Raw genomic sequence first — 17,365 nt, 5'->3', positions numbered from 1 at the left:
CTCACTGTCATGGCACAGAGAGGCGAGACAGACACCCTGAGGAGGAACTGTTGAGTCAAGGTGACGACGGTGCCCGATGTCCACCGAGACTCCTTGAGGGATCAGGGACAAGTGCGCGGTCGAGGGTTGCAAATACAGCTATAAGCCTTCAGTAACCCTAACCCTGTGCTATCAGTACAATAGTAGTAAAAATATTGTCTTTCTTTTTATTTTATTTTATTTTTCTGTAAATCACAGTTAGGGGTTAGGATTACTGTTGCGTCTCATTATTATGACGACTCCAGAGGGTTAAAGGAGGTTTCCCAGACACATGAATCGAGTTTTGAGCCTCAAAATCTTCTGAAAAGTTCTGGTTTAAATAAACCCGAGTTTAAAAATGAGATCAAAGTGCAGTCTATCCCTAACCCTGAGTGTTAGTGAGAAGCAAAAAAAAGAGAGAAAAGGTTATGTGTCCCCTGATTGCCAAGGCTTTGGAGAGCAATTTTAAAAGAACCATAAATAAATAAAATCATGTCAGGGTTAGAAAAGATCAATGGTGACTTAGACCTCATGGGATTAAGCATGAACACTTTAACCCATAATCTTTGTTGTTCCAGTCCCTTGACTTTCTTGATTTTTGTGGTTGGAAACCATCAGCAGTTTGATTTGTGAGACACGCATCATATGATGTCATCAGAGACTGAAAATCGCAGTGAAGAAAGTAATGAGAGGATGAGTCACGCTGGCTGTCATTGCTTTAATTTAGGTTTCTTTTTCTCCCCTTTTTCTGCTCTCATATTCTAGTTTCCAGCATTTTAAAATCTGAAGTGTGTGCAGCCAGTGTCCTCCCAGCCTCTTTAAGAGACCAGGGACAACTACCCAGTCCTGAAATTTGAGGGTTACAAATACATTTAGTGCCTCTAACCCTGAGCTATCAGAATTTATGGTTTAGTGTTTGGGTGAGCAGTGCTTCTCATCATTATGATGATTTTACCAAGGAAGTTTACCAGGCTCTCGAAAGTGGTTTTAAGGCTCCCATGGAAAGGTGCTAAAACAGATCTGAGTTACCCCCAAACTATTTTTATTTCAGTCCCTTGATTTTCTTCTTTTTAGTGGTTGTAAACCATCAGTGGTGCAATTCATTAGAGAGGCATCGTAGATGCATCAAAGGCTCTGAAAATCAAAATGAAGAAAGTGATCAAATGCTGAGTCACCTTTACTGTTATCGCTTTCTAGTTGGCTAGTTTCAGTCTCTCAAACTGATTATACATCATGGGCCACGTCAGAAAAATCTGAATCACAATCTTTATTGTCATTATACAAAAAGTACAACCCATGTGGAGTCCCATTCAGTGTGAGTAAGCAGTCTCATTATCTTATTAAAACATTTTTCTTAGTACACAAATAAAACAGAATTTCTAACAAAAAAACAGTGTAAAAACATAAATAAATTTGAGTGCATGCGTTTGTGTGTGTTGTAGCGTTATTATCGATTGCACAGCTGTTCACAGCTGAAGAGTATTGATTACACAGGTTAGTGAAGAGAGGCATACCCTTCTTCCACATAAGGTCCACTTTGATCATTTTGATCAATTAGATATCTGAGATATATAATTATAAACGAACAAGTGTAATTTCAAGAGTATGTCTCAGTTTTTCTTCAAAATAGAAAATGAAAGAAATCTGTACGCATGACTTTGGGTTTAATATTTATAAACATAAATAAACATGTAAAACTACAGAAGAAGTTCTGGAAGCTCATTGCTCAGATTGTTCTGTAATTATAAAACAGAGAGTTTTATAATTACAGACAGAAAATGTTGCTTTGGTGTCAAATGACCATGAGGGAGGTCTTTAATGATAGAGGAAGCTGTAGAACTCATGAAAATATAGTTAAGTCCAATATTTATGCCATCCTTCACATTTTCCAAAGCCGTCCAAGAGACCAGACTAGTGTCTTTGTAGGGCATACAGGCCTCCAGGCCTTGTGTTTGACACTCCTGCCTTAGAAGGATCAAGGACAAATACCAGGTCTCTGTATCCGTATGCTATCAGAACATGCAGTTTCTGGATTTTCTCCAAAAAACATCTTTTAAAAACATAGAAGTAGTGTGGTAGGGTTGCTTCTCATTAACAGTGACGACAGTAAACACCTGAAAGTAATCCCCTCCCCCCAAAAAACCCTAAAATATTTCAGTTAAATCAACTCAAGCTCGAAAATGACACCAAGCTACAGCATTGAACTGGAGTGTGTTTGATCATGCTTTATTCTTCCAGTCACTCTTGATTTTGTAGTTGGAAACCATCAGCAGCGCATTTTTGTATCAGATGCATCAAAGTTCCCCAAAAGTGACCAAAGAGTGACGATTCATACAAAAATCCATTCATCAAGCCATCCAACCGGGGTCGTAGCACAAAGATTCACTACAACAGTATTTACATGCCTAAACAAGCACACTGCTGATGAACACAGTAAACATTAGACTTCAGAAATGCAGACTTTGATGCACTGAAACCTGAGGAAATTTGATTATATTTGCATTCGACCTCTGTGAGGCACCAGGTGCTTTTTTAAAACCTGTGGCCTTTTAAAATAAAGCAAAATCTGCTCCTAACGCCTCATCAAATTTCCGCACACACAGTATATATATATAAATTTTAGAGGTATGTAAGAGAAAACTGAAAGATAATAAGCAAACTTTGAAGGGCAAAGAGAAGAAATAAATTGTTTGGGAATCCTCTGAGGGAATCTTGAGCTGAAACCCTATTTCAGTACCTACTGTACAATGTGCTGAAAGTAGCATATTTTTAGTCCATGACCTTTAAGGTAAAGCAAGATCTGCTCATTAAATGCGTCTTTTGTCAAAATTTGGCACAATTTGAAGGACTTTTTAGGCCTGATAAGGGAACAGGTTTTGATATTTAAGGAAAAGTCTAAAAATTAGTAATGACTGAATGTTGTTGAGATAATAGAAGAAGACAATATCCTTACCAGTTATAAAATATGCTCATAATCTTCACATTTTAATGTGGTTTAATGATACTTAAACATATAATGAGTAACTGCTCTCATTTATTCCAAGCCAAAGCCACAGCTACACCATCACGTCTTGTTTTGACTGTTTGAGGCTCTCTGAGTTGTACCAGGTAGTGAAACTAGCTGCTGTTGCTGCTGCTACAGTGTTTGCTCACAACAGAAACCTGCAGACTCTTGGCCCTGCGAGGCAAACTGCTGGAGACCACCAAGCTAAATGACTAAACTGTAAAGTGTAACTGAGCAGACAGAAGAGTAGGTCACGGGTTAAAGATGAGCTCGGCGCTGACTCCGTTCCAAAACCCCCCAGACGACCCCCGGTTAGACCTCATGCAGCGATGTGATCGGGACCACCTGAGTCAAGTCTGAGTCAGACTGAAGACCACAACCAGTCATGTTATTGGCAAGATGTTGCAGACAAAATATCACATGGCTGCATGCTTCTTGTTCTCTTTTTAGACTGAGAAATTTGTGCCTATTTTAGAACACAGGCTCATTTTAGTGCTACACACAAAAAGAAGTCCCATGAGGTGGTCAATTTCCGTATAGTTTGCACCACAGTTCTCTATCGTGAGAAAATTTCATAACAAGAAAATCCCAGTTTCTGTTTGTGTTTGCCATGTGATGCTACACAGAAAACAAACGACGACCAATCTCCAGCAAAAATAAATAAATAATAAAAGAAAACAATGCAAAGCAGGACCTCTATAGTCTTTATGTTTGGAGCTCATTTGATCAAACGGAGTACAGTTTCTTTTAAAAAGTCCACCTTGAATCTCTCCCTTTTCTCTAAATACTTAAATATAAAGATGATGACTGTACTAAAACTAAAACTAAAAAGATGAGCATTTAAATCACATTTTTGTGTATTTTACATTTTTTTATTGTGCTTCTGACTCTTTTAAGGATTAATTTTAAATTAATTTCCTTCAAAGATGTGTCTATATTAAAGTAATAGAATTATTAATTTATGCTAATGTAAACAGTAATTTGTAATAGAATTAGCTGAGCTAGCCATTGGTCTCTTTTATATTATCATATATATCTACCATCATTTGTTAGTCATTGAAATTAAATTCTGATTCTTCAATTCATCAAATTTATGTACTATTAATAGCTAAATGTTGTATAAATATTAAATCTATTGTTTGTAATTATTATTGTACTTTATCTGTTTTTGCTTTAACTACTGGCTGGGTAATAAACTAGCTAACACTTAGCAGAGGCTGTCTGCTTCAGTCAGCTTTATATGTTTGAAATTTTGCAGTATTTTATATAGAAAATATTTATGAAATTCAGTAAAACATTTAGAAAAAAAATGAGTAATGATGTGAAAACCTCTTTATTGGGTGTCTGAACACAGCAGCATTTTTCCTGAGTACAAAAAACAAAATGGGAAACAACAATTGTGCCCCTTTAAGCAATATGGCTCATTTGAAAGAACAAATTTAGTATTGTGGTCTAGACAACCCAAAATGTGATGTCACCATATGTGGACGTCAGGTCCTAGGAGGTTAAACACCTGTCACCATTCATTTGTCAAATGTTGAAAATAAAGTTAAACATTTATCATATTCATGTATTATCAAAACCTAACTATTATAGAAATGTTAATTAACTCAATATTTCTAGTCATTATCTGCTAGCTTAACATGGGATTTCCTGAGGCAGCAGCACTTTTTTTCTGTATCAGCTTATAGAGCTAATCCAGTGCTAACTGAGATGCCCTTCCTGACACAATCCCAAAGGGATTTTTCCCTCATCCTGCGGCTTGGCCAATCAGCTAATCAATAAAAGACAGAGGTTGGCTTATTTTGCGTTTATGCAGTGTTGAAATAAACTAGAAAAATGAGTTCACAGCTGATAAAACTTACATCAATTCCTTCTTAAGTTTACAACAATCGAGAAAGTCTAGTCCAAAAGAAAAAGTAAATATTGCACTGATACAATGAAAGTGACATGAATTAGAGAAGTCGCTTATTATATATTATATTATTTACACTCATGACACATTATTAGCAGCCTTGAAGCTGATGGGCTACAGCCTCAGAAGTCCACACCAAATGCCACTCCTGTAAGCTAAAATCAGCAAACTGTAGGTAGGGTCTAAATTTGACTTTTATAGCAGGAAAGCACTGACCCACCCTGCCTTGTATCAAGCGTTCAGGTTGCTGGTGGTGTAATCGTACGGGTGAACTTTTTGGGCCCATTATTACTAACTGCACATAATTTAAACACCTTCTGATGTAGATTCACATAATGGATGTGCAGTCCTCAAACTATGCAGCAACATGATGTCTGTCATGTCGATATGGACCAAAATCTGTCAGGAATGTTTCCAGCACCTTGTTGAATCTGTGCCATGAAGAATTTAAACTGGTTTGAAGGGAAAAGGGGGTCAAATATCTTACAATAAATATTTATTTATTACAAGCAAGAATCAAATGCTTTGTATCTTTTTTTATACAAAAAAGCAAAGACACACAAAAAAGTTAACATTTGCTTTTTTGTTTGTTTTACTTTCAGTTATTCATATTATGGTTTTTATATGATTGCTATAAATAAAATACTTGGACGTTTTGCTAACAAGAATTCTTTTGGTCCTCTGCTAGGAGGCTGCTGTGGTTTCACATATAAATTTATATATTACAATATTTATTATATAAAACACAAGTATTAGTAGTAGTTAGTGAAGTACTGGTAAAAATTTACAAAAGATTAACTGCCCATGTGGAGCCACTGCTGCTAGAAAATTGGCCATATTGAGCAATGTTACCACCAATTATTAAGGACATGTGACTGTGGAGCTCTGAAGTGGCCATATACCCACAGTGTAGGCCCACACTTAGGGCTACACCTGGGCCTCAAAGCAGACCAAGTGTGTGCAGGCTGAGGTTAATGTTTGGGCCCACTGCGCACATCTGGATACAGTGTTCCCTACCATGCTGCCCCACAGAAAACCCACGCCTACCATTAGTGGACCAGCATGGGCATTTACTGCTGTGGATCCACCACAGCTTTTTTTAAGCAGACAGTTGGTTGTGTCTCTTTCACTAATGGATAATTTTCTAGTTTATGAGCACAGTTTGCTGGAAAAACATTTGCCATAATGAAACTGAAGGCCTGTGTTTATATGGCATTTACCCCCACCCTTAACATCATTAGCGCCTCCTGTTACTGTAACATTAACAGTATCTGTGTGCAGAGCAGTGAGAGCGCTGTAGTGTGAACCGGGTGCAGCAGACTACGATATATAAGAGCAGACAGCTGTCATGGTTGGTCTGGCATCAACCCACTGGCTGCGTTCACACAACCTCGCCTCTGTTTACACAAAGTGAGGGCAGAGCAGTGTTACCTGTCCCCAGAGAGCACACCCCTGCTCCTCTATAACCCAAAGTCAAATTCATGAGTCTTATGTTATGATAATTGGGTTGTCTTCTTATTGTAGGGAGGCTTTGGGTGATCGTGATGCTTTAGAGTCAAGCAGTTTATCATATTCATGACTGCAGCTGGGCCAAATGGAGGGTAAGTCTTTTAGTCATCTCTACTTTGGAGGTTAAGGTTCAGTTATTTAAGGTGTTTATTCCAGTCAAACCTGGGATTCACACAGTTACTGTGTAAAATCACTGTGGTGGGATTACTAGTACAAATGCTGCTTGGTTTAAAGGTTATGGTTAAATTAAACCCATTTTGACTGAGCAAATATAACCAGCTTTCACAAATCTACATGCATACTGGATATTAGAAGACATACATTTTTGTATATTTGTGTGTATGCAGTATTAGCCTGCTGTTATAATTTTTTTTTTTGAAAATCACCTCTGTTCATCTGTTATTATATTCTTTTGTCAAAGTCATCCAGTGACTTAAAGATTACACACGTTTTTACATTTGTAGACAATATCCACTAATTCTACTTCTACTTACACACAACGACAGAAACGCATCACAAATAAATAAAAAATACCAAAAGTGTCAGAAAACACAAACATAACAATAAAAATATTGCAAAATTTTAACAACAACAAAACCACAAACTGAACATATTCAGAAAACACAACACAAAGCAACAACATTTTAAAGAAAACACACAAGAACTACACAACAAAACCGGGCATTTCAGAAACACAACAAAACCAAAACATTAAGATAAGATAAGATAAGATAAGATAAGATAAGACTTTATTGATCCCACAACGGGGAAATTTTTGTGTCACTTCAGCTCAGGTACAGATATCAGAAGGAAATACAAAAATACAAATAAGTACAATCAGTGGAAAAAAAGTAAGATAATACACTATATACAATGGTAGCATACACAGTACGTGATTATGGATATGGTTGGAAATATGGAAGACATAAACTATATAGCTTGACATAACTATTGTACCACTACTATTCCTATTTATAGACATGTACACACACACATGTACACACTAAATATACATATGTATACATATACAGACATATATACCTGCACATGTCCATACACATGGAAGGTCCATTATGCATGAAGTGGTGACCGTGGATGTTCACAGTGTCCATTAGAGCAACATTTCAGAAATGTAACAAAAAGGAATGAGCAACACCACACCAGTGACGGAAAGTTTCATAAAACACAAACCCAACAACAAAAGCAGAATACACCACAAAATAACAACCAAATCAAAAGCGTAACAATTTAGAAAACATGACATTTCAGAAACACACACAGATAACACAGTTTAAAAGAAAACAACAAACCAAAAAAACACAACAAAAACAAAACAGAATAAAACAGTTGAACTATATTTTCTGTGTTATTGCATTTTGCACCTCAGCACCACTGTGTCCAATAAATCATATCAACTTTAATATTCTTACATGTGTAATAATAATCGTAAATGAGGCAGATACATTCTTATTTATAAGGCTTATAAATCTTTCTTGCTGACTTACAGTCTTCCAAAACATGAAGGAAGTTACTGTCTTCATTCCCTTCTGTCTGTCCCAAAAGGTTTGTAATGAAATTAAAAAGAAGGGAATTTTACATTTACAAAACCCGCCTACTGGAATCAGATGCAAAATCCACAAAACCAACTAGTGTTGGTTGTTCTGTTTCTTGGCCAGAGACAAATTGTGACTGAGGTGCTGTAAAAATGTACACTCGTGTAAAAATTGTGATTCTTCACCCCTTCCTCTCATAATTTAACCCTGCACGTAATAATAATCTTCTTAAGTGTTACAAATGCCACAAATTCCATTTATGTTCTTAAACCTTGGATCCTGGAGTTCCTCAGGGAACTGGCCGGTACCCCTGTGGTTTTAATCTGGAGAACCTTAAAGGTTTCTGTTGGGGCCTTTCATATTTCACAGTGTGCAGGCATGATGGTGTATTTTAAAACATCTTAAGCACATTACGAGCGTGCCGCACACCATTCTGTCTGTATAATCACATTTGGGAATGACATGCATCATTATCAAGGGAGGAAATTAACATTTTCATCCACCGGCCACAATAGTTGGTGCCTTCCAAATTTTGCCAGAGCCTTTCACCATTTCACCAGCCAAATATGATGTCTGTAAAGCAGTCTCGTTGGGATGGGACGTTACGGGCATGTAGCTGCAGGCTGGTGGTATTTTTCTACCTTTAACAGATTAATGTTTTCAGGCAGTGTTGTTTCTTTCCATTTTATATTGATTGTTGTGAGCTGATCAGAGGAGTAGCAGAGAAAAGCTGAAATGCAATGATTCAGAGTCACATTTTCGGTTCTCTTTGCTGCTTGTGCCATCTAGATATAGCCTGACTATATGGATTAGAGAGCAGACATAGTGTTTATAATGGATATGCACTATTAATCATTCAAAATCAGTTAGAGCAGGCTGCCTGTGAGCTTAGTGTTCTTCACTGGGTTGGTTAATGATGGATTATGGCAGTAATTAACTTGAGATGAGAAAGAAGTGCTTTAAAGAGCCTGCAGAGTGCATAGTGTCACTGAGTGGACTAATTATGACAAAAAACTTGTTTTCCAGATGTATCAACATCTGCGGCCTCCAACAGATGCTGCTGTCAGACGGAGTACATGACCCACATCTGCACAAAAGTGGAATCATCAAAAGGGAATATCTAGTGTATCTACAACATTACCTTAATACATGCCACATTTTAAAGCCTTTTATCCCGCTCTAGTTAAAATATTTCTCTCAGCTTATCTCTCATTTAAGTTTAGTGCAAATTGTTTCTTATTTTCGTAGCTTTGTGTGATTACATTTTGCAAGTTTTTTGCAAATAAGAGCTTGAAGGATAGCATGGTGGTGACTCAGGGCCTTTCTGTGGGGAGTTTCCATGTTTGCCACTGGTGATTCCAAATTGGCTGTGGATTTGAGGTGGATAAAGTTTGACCAGTGTAGGAATCTAATGTTTGAGTGGCTTTTCTAATGCTAATGCTAATACTAATCTGATGCAGTCACCATGCCACCTGTTGGTTTGTAAAGTTCCATCTTAAAGCCTTGAGTTCACCTTTTTATTTGAAAGCTGTAAGAGGCGAGTGGGAGACCTGACTAAGAAACTGAGGGACACTGCAAGCTCATAGTGACTTGGAGAAAAGCTGCTTTCAGCTGCTGCCACAGGTGTAGCTATGTGAGATGGAACCACATATTTGATTTGGCACCAGTTTTTATGCTGGATGACCTTCCTGACACAAACCTTCTCAGGGATTGTGTCTTTTCTGAGAACCAGGGATCTTTTGCATGTTAGGTGATTGTGCCATACTATATTCTAAATAGGAACATTATGTGCAAGACTTAAAACTCATAAAAGCATCAAGAAAAGGCTTACCAGCTTCACAGATCAGGTGCAAAGCATGTTTTTCCTTTGGTTTTCCATTCATTTATGAGCAGAGGACCTGTTGGAAGCGCAAAAAAATTTAACAGTTTCTTTCACCTTAACTTGTTTTATCAAAAACATGACCAAAATTGCTAGAAAAAAATGAAGTCCAGAGGGCAGGAGTGCTCGGTTATATTAGAATGTCTTTTAAGTAATAATCCTACAGTCCTGCAGAAATCTGTGCTTCACAAACGAAATTTTGCTTTTTTGATGATCAATCTATCAGTTTATCAAATTCAGGCGGGGGGCCTCAGTCACAGCTTCGATAGGCCAGTTATCCCTGGACAGGTCAGTAGGTCAACAGCCTATCACAGGGCTATCCTAATAATGAATCCACAGCACATTTTAAACTTGAACCTGAGATTTTATTATAAATGGGGTCTAGTGATGCCAGTGACTTTTGATGTGGACCCTCGGGTACCCGCTTTAAGAAAATATAATAATATAAAATTATCAAGTGAAGCAATTAACAGACATGCAAAAATAATAATCGACTACTCTTTCAAATGAAATGCTAGTCAAACAGGTAACATAAAGACTGAACAGTCAGTTGTCAGATTACAGGGCTTCTTTGTTCTCGGGATAAAAGGGTCGAGGTTCTGGTTGCATCTAGCAGAGAGACAGGATATGATGTAAGGTGCTTTGCGTGGTGATGTCAGGAAAGGTAAGGCTTTTAAACGTGTGACATGAGTAAACCGTGACATAATTTACTAATTATAAAGCACCTGCAAACAGAAAATGAGATAAGTCATTTATAAAGACTGTACAAGCTGCTTTTAGTTTCCTGCCCTAAAGTTTCCAAAACTCTGTCAGTGCATAAAAGTCAGCGTGTAGCCCACACCGCCAAAAAACTACGGGTGCTTTTTTTTTCTCAGCAGCTAAACAAACACCTCTGACGTGCAGGAGAAAGTGCAAAAAGATGCAAGCTCTGTAGCTGTGACCTTTCCCCTTGTACAGGCAAACACCTCCACACTGTACTCACAGCAGCCACCACCCTCCCACCTCCCCAGGCACAGCTGCCTGGACTTCAAAGGAGGAAGAGTGGCGCGATGGCAAAGTCGCACTGCTGCACAAAGTTTACCTTCTGTGTCTCCTTTCTCATTTCACTCTTTCCACATTAATGGAAACCGTTAATCTTAGCAAAAGGGGTATTAACTGGTTTGCAGTTTGTTCCATCTGCTGAAGTTTCTCACCTTTGACCTGTACGGCTACTACTGTTTTTGAGGTTTCGCACAAATGCAATCAGGCTGCAAAATCTTTTGCTGCGCTTGTAATCTTATATCTATGAGATACAAACCAGGGTTCCCCTAAGAGGTCAGCAAATTTAAGGATGGGTGACTGGAGGTGAACATGAGAGACTGCATCACAACACATTTCTGATGTAATCATCTACCCATCCATTCATCAGTTTTCTTAACTATTTATCCGATTCAGGGTCACAAAAGGCCTGTAGCCTATCCCAGCTGTCATTTGGCAGTTTTAATCATGTTAATACTAATTACATACTTCATGGTAATGGGGATGTTCTGCATTTAGAAGGAGACAGACATGTCATTAAAAAGACAAAGACAACACAACAGAAGCCTGCAAAGTATAAATAGAGAAAGTCTGAAAGTGCTAATCAAAAATAAAATCATAAAAGCAAAGACAAAGAATAGAAGGACAAAATAAACCACATAGTGATGAAAAATGTACAAAGAACAAAATGAAACTTGCTGGAAGTGGAAATATAAAAGTGTTACAAGAAGCCAAAACCAGTTTATAAAGAAGTCTTACAAAAAAAGATATAAAATCCAAGAGGACTAAAACAGGTGCCCTGGGGAACTCCTGCCTCTGTTTATGATGTGGCAAAAGCCACTCGATTCACGCTTTTCAACTCACTGCTGATATTTAAAGTTGACCTACTTTCCTTTTTCTCGTTTTCTGTCAAAACTGTTCCGTTGGTGGAAGTTTATATTAAACAAGGTCAGCATTTCAAATAATGAATGAGTTCAGTGTGTGCACACATATTGAGCTTAAGGCTAAAGCTTCAGACCGATCAGACTGAAATGGTCAGTTTCACACAGTTTTTTCTAGTCTTGGACCTGCATTATGTCACTGAGAGGAGACATCCTTATGTGTTCCTCTCAGCTCAAATCTTTTCTGTTTGTGGGGCTTCAAACCTAAAAGGAAGGAGCTGGTATATATAGTACTTGCCCAATATAAGATAATTACGGATTGTTTTGAATTGTGACTCATGCAAAGCTACTCTAGTAGAGTAGGAAATGAGCAGCAATCGAGTAAATATCAACAGAGAAAACAATCAAACAGTAAATTGGTAGCTATTTCTGGAAATTTTATGAATAGTTTTAATGTTAGTGATAGCACTGTTAATAGTATAAAAAACCCAAAAGCTCTTTTATAGGTTTAGCCTATAAAGAAGCAGCATTAGCAGTGGTATTGAACCTCAGTAAGCAAAATACTGCAGTCGTATATCATTGTTTCAGTGACTCTGAGCACTTTTTCTGCTGCTGCTGCTCAAGCAGGACAACAGGGAGACTTTTTGTCCTGACTGGGATCAATCGCTCCATAGATGACGCCCACCCAGCCAGGCCTCTCTGTGGGCGGCCGGTAGCCCAGCAGCCCAGCAGGCTGGCCCAGTCCAGCCCTGCCTGGGCCCTCCTCCGGCCCCCGCAGCATGCAGGGCCAGCACAGCAGGAGAGCCACGCTTTACATCTGAAAGCTTTCAGCTGGCACTCCAGTGAACTTTAAAGTCACTGAAGGACAGCTTTTCTTTTACTGTGATCTAGTTTCTGCTGAAGGAGGGATCTCTCCCAACCAATCAGATGTGAGGAGGAGAAAGAGACAAGGTCTCTGTTAAAAACTCTAATTGCATTTTAGCTTTCAGAGAAGAGAAAAAAGATACATTAATTAAAGGTACTGCTGCGTATTCTTGTGTTCCTATTCTCTACTTTTGTAAATGTTTATTGGTTCATAAAATAGACTAAATAAAACAATATAATCATGAAAGACTGAAAGGTCAGTGACATACTTTCAGCAATGGGAAAGGCTGCAGAAGTGTGAAATATGGCTTTTTTAAATGTAATTTTATAGCTTGGAGATTTCCAAGTAATACAGAGCAAAATTTCCAGAAAACTGGCCAAACAAAATCTAAAAATCACTTCACTACCATGCTGTTAATATATACCATATGAAAGACGTCACCATCCTGTCATCACCAATTTGACCATAATCATCTTTTTAAAAGTAGATATGATGAGTGAGGGTGGAGCTGGGAAACCGAGAAACCTGACCTGATGAAAGTTACACTTGTGCAGTTATTAAATATTGTATTTAATAAAGTTAAATATGCAATATGCAAACACCTTTTAAGTGATGTTTGAAATTATCACCATGCTTTGTTTTTGTATCATGTCAGTTTTTACAATCTTGCACGTTGTCTCTTCACAGTCATCTCACAACACGTTGGAAAGTTTTGATGGAAACACTTGTTGCCTATGGTTGGAAAGACGCATTGCTTCTGTATTTGCATTGTTTTTTGCACTATTAAACTTTACCAAAGTCAACAACCCTTCCATTACACACACGGCAGTGAATCAAAGCTGCTATTTATTTTTGTGTGTTTGCAAAAACCTGTTCTTTACTGACCTAGGATCGTCAAACAGCAGCTAAGTATCCACCGATCTGTCTGCTCAGATTAGAATCGGGTTGGGTTTTGCCAGGTTGTAAGTGTGTAGACTGGAAATTAATGGTAGCATTAGATGAACACAGAAAACTCACTAATTCTCTTTTATAATTATTAATAAAGTGTGAGGGTGTTACGTCCCCACATAAAATCTAGGCGATGAGGGTGGGGGACAGTAACAGTTGGGTCTGGGTTGAAATGAAAAGAACACCAGGCAGAGGTAGTTAACACAAAATATATCTTTATTATAATCAATTACCTCAATAATCATAAATAGTAACAACAAAAAGAGACAGCACCGCTGCTTTCATGATAAATCAGACAGGTCAACCCAAAGAGCTGGTGACCACTTCAACAAAGAAAACAACTATAAGGCTTCAACAGAAAAAGACAGCAGCGCTGCTATTAACAATAACCAGGCAGGCCAAACAAAATAATGGAGGCCGCCGTCACTTAAGGGAAACCACCGCTCAGTTAAGAACTACTCACAAAGAGCCACGCACAGTGGGGCTGGTCACACACAGCAGGCCTTGTCCATACCTAGACCAGTCTCACACACTGTCCAGCACAGAGGAAATCCACCAGAAGCCTCTCCCACCTCCACACTGCTCTTCTCCAGCTTATATCACCTCTGAGGGTAATTGGAGGTAAACGAGGGCAGATGAGCAGCAGGTGTGTCCTAAAAGGAGAAGGCAGGGCCAGAGAGAGACAGGGGAGGGGCAATAAAGGAGGAGGAGAGGGAGAGGACAACACCACGCCCACACACTCCCACAGCCTCACAGGATGTAACAGAGGGTCACATACAGAAGAATGGAAATGGTCTTAAAGTGGCAGGTATGAAATCTTTTGCATCCACAGAGTCTCATCTCCTCATGACTATTAGAAATAATACAGCTTTAAAGCTCTACAGTGTCAGCTTCACTTTTCAGACCTGGGAGTTATGTCCATCTTTTATACACAGACTGAAAATGCTTAAAAACGATTTCACTCATAGTTTGGGAACTCCTACATGAATTTTTTAAAGATTTCTCGCCTATGCCGGCTTTAATGTTCATTCGTTCTTTTATTTTCTGATGTTGACACTCAAAATCTCAGAGTCGCTTGTAAAAATGTTTATTCTTCAACACAAAACTCTTTTCTTTTTAGAAATGTAGCTTTGATTCATAATGAAAAACACATTTTAGGTCTTGGAACATAAAAAAAACTGCAGCAGAAAAACTTTGTATTCGATGCACCTTGCTGACACTGAACTGATCATCTGTTAGTGGATGAAAACAGTAAGAGAATAGGTGAAGGTTAAAATTAAACATGCAACATATAGACATTTAAATGGCCTTTCCTTGCAGTGCCATAAAAGTGTAAACTTTTATAAATGAGTCATTTATATAGAGAACCATAGAGGCGGAAAAAAATGTAAATTCTGTTTCATATAGTTTTTATAGTTTGTTTAAAAAAATGTGCAGGAGGAAAAAGCCACAAAGCAAGTGACTGGAACATTTAACAGTTCAGTCTTTTATGCAGAACAAGCTTCTTTTCCTGGGTGACAAGCTTTACAATCTAACAACAACAAGGAGTTTTAAATGGGTAATTTAGGCGTCTGGTTACAGCTGACTCTTTGATTCAGAGTGGCTCCTAATGAGGAAGACATTACAGTGAGCTTAAATTCCTGGAGCACCAACGTCACAACCAACAAGCAGCGGGCACATTTGCATTTACATTTTAGTCATTCGCTGCTCCTCTACCGAACAGAAAGCAGATTAAATGTACTGATCCCCCACAGTCAGGACGTTCCCATTTACATTTGCATTTTACTCACTTAGCTGGAGCTCTTTTACCTGGAGCAACTTCCAGTAAGTAACTCTGCTTTACTTCCTAGATCATTGATATGACAAGGAAACAGTGACAGGCAGAACCCTGAAGCCGGGGACGCTGGAAGCTGAATTTCTGTGGAAAATATAAAGATGACCATAAATTGATTTATGATGCAGAACTGAGAAAGGGGCTGGATTTTACACCTACAGTGTCCCACCTCTGCAGGTTCAGGACAAAAATGGACAAAGATATAAGTATCTGATGCAGCTGGAGGGGACTTTTGCAGCTGTAGTACATATTCAATTTAATTTTATTTAAATAGTGCAAAATCACAACAACAATTGCCTCAAGGCACTTTATATTGTAAGGTAAAGACCCTACAATAATACAGAGAAAACACCAACAATCATAGCAAGCACTTTGGCAAAAGTGGAAAGAAAAGACTCCCTTATAGGAATTAAATATAGTATATTAAATATTATAGTGTATTTATTTATACTATATAACCGTTATTTACTATATAACTATTTATATAGTTAATTATGAAGAGTTTTAATGAACTACCTGAAATAAGTGAGGTCACCTTGGGCAGAGCCCCATTTTTTAAGCTATTGTCGGCATTACTTGATGTCTTCAGACGGACAAAAACAACCACAGAAAAATTAACAATAACGTCAAGGAGGTGAAAAATGACAGCAAACCGGTATAAGAGAGAGGGATGGCACTCAACAGCTCTTGAAAAGAAATTCAGAGAATTTGGCAAAGGCAGCGGTTGTCCTGGTTCTGTCCTCAAAGAGTCAGTTGCCTTCTTGGATTGAGGGTAGAGGTTCACCAGTTTCAGGTGTGCAGTGGCAGAGATATCAACTTGTTAATGTAGTAAAGTTAACTGTCTTGGCTAGTAAAAGGAAACTGTATTCATTGTATTTTAGTATCATGTTTGTTCTCGTGCGAGGAGCAAGAGTTGTTGAATGTGCTGAGCTTGAGTGATTTTTTGAAATTTAGATCTATAAGTGTCGGACAAAAATTTTTTTTTTTAGGGCAAAGTTAGGCCTCAGTCATACAGGCTAGTCTGGTCGGTGACTAGCTTGCAATTAGCATCCGCTATGGACAAATTTGACTGGTTGGTGAGTCTTTCCTGAAGTTTGCTAGGAGTCACTATGACAGTGTTAATGCTAATGCTTCATTCACACAGTCTTAGAGGCTGGCAGTCATAACCTGTTAGGGAAAAGTGCCCATTCTCCCAGGAGTTGGTGAGTGGTTGCTGGTTTTTGCTGGTAGTTGCTAATATCAAATAGATTGCAAAGAGGTATATGGTGCTGCATGGAAAACCTCATGATTGCAAGGTTGCTAGCAGATTAGCATAGTTGCAAGTAGTGCAAAACAAACAACTTGCAAACAACACCAGTGAAACTCTAAAGATTGCAGTGCAAACCAGAAATGTAGAACATTTTTCTTCAAAGTAAAGATGAACGTTCTGAAATTTGTTGGCGGCAGCAGTAAGGTGCAACTTTTGCATTAAAAGGCAACATTTCACACTTGCAGTTTGTGTTGTATTATTTCAAGCTTTCCTGACACACAGAGAGTAAACACCGAGTGTTTGCAAATAAGCCAGCTTCTCCCATGCAAAAATGTGACCACAGCAATCTGCTAGCAACCAAAGCCATCACAAGGAGGTTTTTGGTGCAGCTCCTTCCTCTTCGACCAGTGTCACTCAGTGATAATAAGCAACTTCCAGCAACCACTTGCCACTGGTTGGACTGTTTTCATATCTTGGTGAACAGGACTTCAAAGTTACTCGCCATAAACATCATTACCTGGTTTGCTGACAAATATTTGCTTCTCAAAGGATTTTGGTCTTATCCACACCTTATAAGTAAAACACAGGATCTTCTGCATGTAGACCTCTGCACTGAAATCTGTCGCCATGTTGGTTTTTCTAGAGCCAGGAGTGCCCAGACGATAATGTGATTTGCTAAAGTACTGGGTAATG

This window comes from Neolamprologus multifasciatus, chromosome 23, assembly GCF_963576455.1.
Source record: "Neolamprologus multifasciatus chromosome 23, fNeoMul1.2, whole genome shotgun sequence".
NCBI classification, from domain to species: domain Eukaryota; kingdom Metazoa; phylum Chordata; class Actinopteri; order Cichliformes; family Cichlidae; genus Neolamprologus; species Neolamprologus multifasciatus.
This window is presented reverse-complemented; position numbering follows the sequence as displayed.